This window comes from Miscanthus floridulus, unplaced genomic scaffold (assembly GCF_019320115.1).
Source record: "Miscanthus floridulus cultivar M001 unplaced genomic scaffold, ASM1932011v1 fs_149_3_4, whole genome shotgun sequence".
Classification (NCBI taxonomy): Eukaryota; Viridiplantae; Streptophyta; class Magnoliopsida; order Poales; family Poaceae; genus Miscanthus; species Miscanthus floridulus.
In genome coordinates, this window is record NW_027096275.1 from 28,405 (window position 1) to 37,080 (window position 8,676).

At 47.3% G+C, this 8,676-nt stretch overlaps 1 pseudogene; it reads left to right on the top strand.

Moving 5' to 3' along the window:
* Positions 1-3,481: 3,481 nt before the first annotated feature.
* Positions 3,482-7,893, top strand: LOC136530509 (probable pectin methylesterase CGR2; annotated as a pseudogene).
* The last annotated feature ends 783 nt before the right edge of the window (positions 7,894-8,676 follow it).

Below are 8,676 nucleotides of genomic sequence, written 5' to 3' on the forward strand. Positions count from 1 at the left end.
ATCTTATCATACGATCCATATGCTTTTAGTATAAATTATTACTTATTCCGTAGCAACGAACGGCCACGCTACCTAGTAAAAAAAAGAAAAGAAAAAGAAGAAGAAAACATACCTACGTACCTACGTGACGCTGCCGGAAATCCCGTGCCCAGCGGGCAGCGCTCGCTCGCTCGTGCATGCATGTGGGCCATGCGTGGGCCTCGCTGCCGTGCAAGCGCATGGCGTGGGAGCCGTTCGGCGCACGGCTTCCGTTCGGCCGTTCGGGCGGGAAGAATCGCGCCTCCTTGCCACGGCCAGGCGGAGAAGACGCCCTCCGTAGTGACCTCCTCCTCCCCGGCGGCCGCGCTGCGCACCTCGAAGCGCGCGCCCTCGGCGATGGCGACGCGGCCGGTGCTCGCGTATGCGTCGCCGGCGACCCGGCGGAGCGTGACCTCTGCGGGCGCGGCCGTTGAGCCCCAGCGCCGCGGCACCGATGTCCGGGTGGTAGGCGAGCGTGAGCTCCTGGCGCGCACGATGGTGGCACAGGGGCACACGGTACGGTGCTGGCGCACTCGTGATCTGACCACTCCGTCGTGGCGGCGTCCATCGGCGCTCGCTTCTTCTCACGACCTCTGCTTCGGAGAATGGCAGCAGCACACCAAGGTGATGCCAAGCTCGCAGAGTGGAGCCTGTGTGTGTCGCCCAGGATGGAGGTGTTCTTGCGTTTCTTGCTTTTCTTCCGTGGCCATGGGAATAGCACGGGCTATCATGGCTGGCGATAGGCCTGGAGGATGGCAGCGGATGCTCAACAGCTCAAGGAACGTGGCCCTTCTCTGCTCGTGTCGGCGTTGTTGCCTCCTGCATACGAACGGATAAGTTGCTGGACTGGAATGTTTGGGCCGGAGTCGGCGCGCGGCGGCTGGGCAGGCCCCGTTCGTGTTCGACAGGGTGCGCGTCGGGGACTCTGCCCCGCTGGTGGAGAACACGTCGGGGAGAGGGAGAGGGAGAGCTCGGTGGAGCCGTGGAGCACACGGAGTCGTTGGCGGTTGGCCGGTTGCGCCGGATGGAGTTGCCGAGAGAGAGCTCGACGTCCGACCGCGCGAACGCGTTGGGGCCACGGGCCACCAGCAGCGACGCGTCGCACCCGCTGACGAATCCGTCGTGGAAGAAGACGCTGCGCACGCCCGCGGCGGTGGTCGGGTGCGACAGCTGCTTCTGCTTCGCGGTCGCCTCGCTGGTGTGCGGAGGCCGCGCCGGCAGCTCCGCGCCGCGGCTAGTGGACGGCGCCCATGTCCACCAGCACCGCCATCGCCTCCGCCTCGCCGGCCGCGGCCGCTGCGTGCAGAACCGTCCTCCCTTCGCGGTCACCCTCGGCCAGCGCCTCCGGACGCCGCCTCACCTCCCCGCAGTCCCCCTCTCGTGGCCGCCGCGTGCAGCGGCGGCGCCCACTGCTCGGCGTCGGGCGCCGTGGCCTGGTGCTCCAGGAACGGCAGCAGGTGCGGCTGCCGGCGCAGGATGAGGCGCACGGTCGCGGCGTCCGCGGCGAGGCGGAGGAGGTACGGCCCGCCGAAGAACACGCGGAGGCGGACGACGCTGAAGCTGCTGTCATCGTTGCTGCCCGCCATGGCACCCGGCGGGGCACTTGGACCGGGAGGGACGGGTGCGGGCGGTCAAGGTCTGACGGAGGAGACGGGACTTTACGTCCTCATGCCTTGCTGTATGCATACGTCCCAGTGGGCTTTTGTATGCGACAGTCGTAGATAATGGTATGGATGTGGAAAAGATAAAATTATAATGTCAGATGTTATGAATTGTAACACGTCTTTCAAAACTAAAGATTTTGTAATGGCATGAATTAAAAAAACTCTAATTTTTTTTGAACGCACGACGGATCGAGCCGTTCTTGTTGAAGTGGAAACCGCAGTGGGCTGGGCCGCACGATTCTATCCACGCTCTCGTGCCGTCGTGCGCGATTTGCTTTCGTCTCCTCACCCTCACGTGATGTCACGCGATCGTTGCTTTTGGTCACGCAATCATGCACTGTTCTCGGTCTCATTCTCGCAGTAGGTTAAACGGTGCTCCGTCTCATTTTTTTATTTCTATATATTTTCCGTTTCTTTACGAATTTATATTTTTATGGATTTTACAAATCTATACTTACGCCGCCAACGTGTACTCCAGTGGTCTTTTGACATCACCGAACCAGCGGACGGTTTGAAAGCTTAGTGATACGTACTTGATCATATTTGAATATAAGAGCTAATTGCTAATAAGCTAAAAAAATTGTTAAAATAAGTTCTAGTGCATTTAAACAGGAGAGGTTATAGATGGAGTAATTTTTTAGCCAAGCATTCAAGTAGAAGGGCATATCAACTCATGATGCAAACAAAACGGCCATTCTAGGTTTGGATATAGGTTTGAATGATTCCGAATCAATACATCTGTCAATCCAAACATGCCATTCTTGTTTGATGTGTCACTCAGGTCCAAACCGGTGGTGGAGCCAGAACTTTTTTTTAGCTGGGGCGAATAATATACACGACCTAAACCAAAAGCGTGCAAAAAAAACACATATGGCCATATACTTTAGAAAGGGTATCAGACGATCAATCAGGGGCGGATCCAGGGCCCGGGCTGCAGCCCGGGGCGAGTCCATGTAGCCCCTGTAACCTATGTGGTGTTTAGCCTAAAAAACTATGATCTTAATTAGACAGAAGGAGGTCTAAGAAGCAAGATCAGACTATTTTGAACGTGAATCAGCAGCTCAGCCCGGAACGCAGCCCCGTTCTGGATCCGCCCCTGCGATCAATCATTAATCACCCAAATACAATGCTGTTACTACTAGCTAAATGCAATTGTTTAGAATCTAAACTCAAATGTTAAACACATTTTCTATCCTACAGGTGCAATAAGGGAGAAGATATTCGATCCTATGGTTGAGGATGAGTATTGGTGGTTGGATTTAGATTAGATGGGTGATTTTTTAGTTGGTCATATTTCATGCATTAACGCAGGGCTCTGAGACTTCTACTGGTCTATTTGCTTGATAAGTTGACTGATTTGTTTTGAGAAAAAAAAATTGTTTGTTAGCTGAAAAAGTACTGCTTATAAGCTAAACAAATAACGCTAACATTAGCACATTGGTATGTTGACTCAGCTGCGTTTCTTTTCTCTTTCTTTTTTTTAGCGTGCAACTTTTTTTATTTAATTTATCAGTCCGCAACTATGTAAGTGTTAGGTACACCGAAACCTGATCAATGATGCCATGGCAGGCTTACGAATGGCCATTTGTGCGTTGACCAGTGACGAGCAGTCAACATTCTGGACGAGCACGATGGGGTTGGGCCGAAACCCACCCGGGCCGGCAACCAACACACAAAAAGGAAATAGAAAAGACCGGGGGGCCCACCAGTCAGTGTCACTTAGGCCACGACACGTCGACGACCGACATCCCCGAACAAAATCTCCTCCACCCCACCCTCGGAATTCGGGCCGCGCTCCACTAATCCTCATCTCGGTCGCTAATGGCGTGCTGATCTGCCACCGTCGCATACAGCAGGACGCTCTTTATTCCCCTGCGTGTGAGCTTCAGCAAAGTTAATCCCATTCCCGTGCCGTCCCTATCACGCCGGATCGCCACCCGCTGGCTGCCCCTCCCCCCCCACACCCCACTCCGCCCCGCCTCACTCCGCCCCACCTCCGCGCCTCAGATCCACCCCCAATCCGGCAACCCTAGCGCCGGGTTCCTCCTCCTCGTCTCCGACCGCCGCCGCCGCGCCGCCTCCATTGCCAGAGGTACCGCCGCCGCCGCCACCTTGCGCGAGAAGGGATTCCGATCTACGGCCTTGCGGGGCCTTGCGGGCTGCGGATGCATCCCGTGCCGCGGCATTGTGTGAGATTTCCCATTTTATTTTGGCTAATATAATCTGAGCGACGCTGTGTTCATGTGACCAGGTGATCGAGGGGGGAGAGAGACAGAGAGCTTGGGTGGTCGGGTTAGGGAGAGAGGGAGGGGAGGATGCCCAGAAGGTCGGTGAACCCGAGCCGGCGGGTGTCGGACGGGGCCTTGCCGTCCGTCGGCGGCCTGTTCCATCCCAAGTCACGCTCGCCTCCCGTGCTCACCATTGCCCTCGTCGTCCTGGTAATTCTAGCTCTCTGTCTGTTACCCAACTGCTACTGCTGTTAGTTGTAATTTTCCGGATGTTGATGGTGTTATGTGCTCATGCAGGGTGTCATTCTTCTCATCTCCTACTTCAACAGCGGCTCAGGTCGGTTAAAGATTCTGGGTTAGACTTGCTCACTCAATTTTCCTGATTAATGTTGGATTACGAAAAGTCTGTGCTTGCTACTTGGCGATAGAACATGGCTTGTGACATGTACAAATCAAGTTATTTGCTGTAGGGTGGCGAAAGAGTTTACGACTTTTTAAATCAAATTCATCAACTGTTTTGTAGTCAGTACAACATTTGAGAGTGGGGACACACCAACCATGCACAATTGCTAGTTGCTTGTTGAAAAGTAATAATGCATATGTATTATCATGCAACATCGAAAGCAAACTGACTTAAAGTCAGTATGTATTGAATTGGCACCTATCAATTATGATTGTTCTATCTTATTGGCATGTACTGTGGTTTGTCCCAAAAGACCAAAAACAAACCAATCAGTGTTTCCTTGTACTTCTTGTTTGACTCTTTCTTTAATGGCCAGGTGTAACTGTTACAAGCAGAGAGGCTGTGACCAGGTCTGAAGGTACACTTTTTTCCTCCCTTCCACTTCTCTTTTTGGGTGGCAAATCACATGCTGATGTTATTTCTTTAGTCATCCAAAATTCTGATTTCTCCCTTAAACTTGCTCTTTAATGTGTCATTAGACTTGCAGCCTGAAATAATTTTTTTGTTCTCTATGATTACAAAGTTGCACTTGCTATTGTAGTTTGCAATTAAGACGCTACTTCAATATCACAATATATCTTACTCGTGGCTATGTTATTGTTATCTTAGCATTGTTTAGTAGTGCAGTTACCCTAAAATCTCAGACACAATCTGTATGCTTATCCTTAAGAGCAATATCCTATTGAGACCCTGCATTTATGTTGTTCTGCCTCCGCTTTTGCTGCAGTTGTCCTATTTCCTTTGTAGCTGATTTGATGTTTGGTATTCTTCAGTAGGCTATGAAATATCTAGTAGTGCATTTAGTACTAGTAACAGTAATTAACCTCATGATAAATAGGATCCCCCCCCCCCGGACACTGAAACTCCGCTGTGCCACTATGATTTGGTTCTCTGATTCTTGGTAACTAAACAAAATGGATTTATTTTTTACCCCTTTTCTTTACTCCCATATGATCAGGAAGGTTAGTAGCTAATTTTGTACATTAGGTACATGATTTGTGAAATTGGTCATTATGAGCACAATACAAGTCAAACTGCAAGTTGAGTTGGCCAATACTGCAGTGGATAGTAGAATGATTATTTAATTTCTTTAGTCATATTCACATTTTTCTTTCCCAACATGTTGATGAGGGAAGTTTTGTTCTCCTCTTAATCTCAGACTTTCCCATCTACATCTGCATCCAGGTTCTTGCACATCAGAAGTTATGCGGGCGCTCCCATATCTTAAAAAGGCATTATGGCAATGCCATGCAAAAGGTTCTCCATGTAGGCCCTGATAGTTGTACAGTAGTTTCTAATTTGTTGAAAGAAGGAAAGGTTGAAGCTTGGGGAGTGGAGCCTTATGATTTGGAGGATACTGACAGTACTTGCAAAAGCCTCGTGCGCAAGGGCTTTGTCCGTATGTCTGATATTAAGTCCCCCCTTCCATACCGTCCAGATTCTTTTAATCTTGTTGTTGTGTCAGATGCTTTAGATTATCTGACCCCAAGGTATCTGAACAAAACGCTTCCGGATTTAGCAAGGGTTTCCACAGATGGCCTTGTTATTTTTGCTGGTACGTGTTTTTTCTTGAAATATATACTGCCTTCTCTTTTTCTGGGAAAACTCTCATTTGACCTATGCATACCAATTGTTGTACCTTTGTACTGGTAAAAGAGCTTTTTTCTTTTTTAATAAGTGACCATGTGTTCTTCTCTACTATCAGCAAATGGTAATATACTATGATTGTTTATATTCCTTTGGTTGCTGTTATATTTGAAACAAACCATCTTTTACTTGAAATATTCTCGCTGTTGTTTTTCCACGTGTCTTTCTTTAACTGTATTAAGAACTCTATGTATCTTAGCTGTGTGTCTTGAACTGGTTGGATTTTCTTTCCAAGTGGAAACAATAAAAAGAAATCATATGGATGAACCTTAAAGAAGTGTGTGTTTCTATCATAAGATAAACAGATTTAAATATGTGATAGTGCAACATCAGATGATACAAGGATGAACCTTAAAAGTAGTATGTGTTTCTATCTTAAGATGACAGATTTAAATCTGGGGTAGTGCAACCTCAGATGATACTATCGTCTTGGAGTTCAAAGTGCTATCAACTTTTAATGTGTTGTCTCTGGAGTAGGTAGTTTAGGTACATGATTGAACTCTTGTGCTGGGTACTGGAGTTGAAACTTTTCTGCTCAAACAGATCTATATTCCTTTTTGAGTAGTCATTCAAAGTTGGCAATCCACCTAGGCCCTGAATAATGCTCTACTCCTGTTCTCTTTATACCATTATTTACCAAATGTTTAAACATAACTTTTTATGGTATACCTGGATGGCTTAGATCATCTGAGAAATGTTTGTTTCATTTCTTCTTTACAGGCAATCCAGGTCAGCAAAAAGCTAAGGTCTCAGAACTACCAAAATTTGGAAGACCGGTATGCATATATGGTTTATATTGATAGCATGCAAATTTGTTTTGCATATGACTTAACTACAAGATGTCCAATTTACTAAGCCAAACTTATTATTCTACGCATTTCCTGTTCATGATACAGCAACATTGTATAAACACTGACGGTCTAGAAATTACTGCTCTAGTAATATTGTTTACATGACATATTTCTGTGTGGATGTTTGGCATCTCAAAATTAGACTAGATCTATTATATTGACTAAGGGTGTGTTATGACGTAATTTGATACACATGTTGCCAAATCTGTCAGTGTCATTGAATATTGATGGCGGGTATTGTTTAGAGCCTTTTGCTTTAGCAGTTTTGTTGTGTTATGGCTGTATTTTTTTTGTTGGTTCCACACCGTAGTACGATACTGTTAGTGCTATTGATAGTTGGTGACTTGGTGTTGGTCAGAGACTGTTGGTTGTGCTGTTTTGATTGTCTAATCCAAGTATTTGTTTGTTCCACGCCATAATGGAATATACCGTGCATTCTGAACACCATAATCTTTTTTGGTGAAGATTTGTCGTGACCAGCAAATTAGATTCTTTCACTGACAAAATCTACCTCATTTGTCTTCAGGCAAAATTGCGGAGTTCTTCATGGTGGACACGATACTTCGTCCAGACTGGCTTGACAGAGAACGAAGGGCCACTGAAGAAATTTGAAGAGGCGACATCCGAGAACAAATACAAACCAGATTGTCAGATCTTCCACCTATGTTCGCCAAGGTGATGCGCATCCACAGCACCTTGGATTGTTGTCACACCAGTTTTGTAAGCGACATCTTTGCTTACCCCCCGTTGACTTGCTCAGCTTTCATGTGGAGGAATCGTCACACAAACAGCCCGCCAGCCATCAGCAATAGGTTAGCTTATGTAGAGAGAGAGAGAGAGAGAGGCTTCGACACCTGTTGCTAGAAATTCATTCTGGAAATTAAATTATGTGTTACCAATGATTGCAAATTGGAGCCCGCTGGGATATATATGTAAGAACTTTATGCTGTTGTACTACTGTGCTATCCATGGTGTGTCAGGTGTCCACCGAGCAGTTTGAAATGTACTTAAGCTCTTGATGATCCTAGCTGGACATAGTAGCATGTCATTTTCAGTAAGCTGGATGATGCTTCAAGTTGACCCGTTCTTTCAGATACGAGAGAAAGATGGTCTACCAAATTCCGGATTAAACCTCAATTTATTGGCCCAATGATAAGTTTTAAGGTGAAGTCTGAAACGCAAGCTTCACCTAACGGACAAAGGAACAGAGGCATGGATGCATAACAAACATCACTAGAATTTGTCCTAACGTCAGGTAACTTGTCCCTTGTCCCTTGTCCCCAACCTGCAATCCTGCATATATGGGATGTACACTTATATGCATCTTTTTTGTGGCCCTCCTTTCATTTCTTCAAGCAGAAGCCCATTGGATTGGTCTTCCTCCTCTGTCCTCTCCCCCAGACCAGAATCTGAAACCCAGAGCACACCGGATTTTCCACCAGCAGGGAGCAGGCAGCAGGCGCCACCCAAAAAATCATTTGTCCCCATCAACTGAGCTGTTCCCACAACCAATCAGCCTGTTCGCTTGCTCGTAAACGATCGTAAATTTCCAGACAGAAACAGTGTTTTTCTCTCACACCAAACCAATCAGCAGTAAATAATCCACGATACGATACGGCCTTCCGAACATGCTCAATATTCCAGGCTAAAGTTCAAAATATATATATATTCCAGGCTACTGCCTAAACTACTCCATCCTGTATTCCTATGCCTCCTGATAAATATCAGTTTCCTGACCGCTCCAGCTCCAGCTCGTCCAGGCACATTATCCATTCCTCTTCTTCCAGATGCTCTGATTGACCATT